We start from the raw sequence: 1,043 nt of genomic DNA, 5'->3' as shown, positions 1-1,043 counted from the left end.
ATATATATATATATATATATATATATATATATATATATATATATAAACTTATAATTTACTATATCCTATTTCAAATCAATGTCTTCTATTTTAAAATGCCTATGTATTTATAAATGTTTTAAAATATTTTTAGATATTTGCAGGCTTATAAAAATATGTATGTGTATATATGCTTGTATCTTATTAATACTTCTATTAAGTTGAGCTTTATGTTGCTTAATTAATGTCGAAGTAAGTGTGCATATATATTGAATATTCTGCTGGATAATATATCATGTCCCTCTAGTTTTCCGCTTGTATTGCCTCTACTCAAATTATAAATTGGAACTTAGCTCAACTTGAGCACTTCGATTCTAGCCTGTCTACGAGTATTGTTAATTAATAACAATATCTATAAAATAATATAATTTATATATATATATATATATATATATATATATATATATATATATATATATATATACATATATATACATATATGACAGTATTGTGTGATTTGTGTGAGATTTGGCTGCTGTTTCTACAGGGTCTTACTACCATGTAGCTGTTTCCTTGATTCGTTCATTCAAAAGACAGTAGGGTGTTATTTGAGGGAGATTTAGCTGCTATACATATATATACACATATATGCATATATCCAAACAGGGAGTTGGAAAAAGTTTTTGTTATTATTCTACTAAGGTTGACTTTGACTTTCATCCTTCCAGGGTCAGTAAAACGGGTACCAGTTATGCACTGGGGTTGATGTAATCTTCTTAACCCCCTCTCCCAAACTTACTGGCCTTGTACTGAAAATTGAAACCAATATAATAAACATATGTACCCCCTCTGCCATTCTTTTAACCATTCCGTAAGCTTAAACACCCCCAACTACAGCCCTTTGACATTTTCACAAACGCCACCTTTGGTGGAGTCTTCAATACACACAACACATCCTGGTTTACAAACAGAACTGATAACAAAAGAGGTGATGCAATATTATTGCTGCAAATCAACTCTCTTTATATCTTCAACAATTTACACTAACACACAAACTCTCTCTC

The sequence above is a fragment of the Octopus bimaculoides genome, unplaced genomic scaffold (assembly GCF_001194135.2).
Source record: "Octopus bimaculoides isolate UCB-OBI-ISO-001 unplaced genomic scaffold, ASM119413v2 Scaffold_315710, whole genome shotgun sequence".
NCBI classification, from domain to species: Eukaryota; Metazoa; Mollusca; class Cephalopoda; order Octopoda; family Octopodidae; genus Octopus; species Octopus bimaculoides.
The sequence above is the reverse complement of the archived record's forward strand: the minus strand, read 5'-3'. Positions refer to the sequence as shown.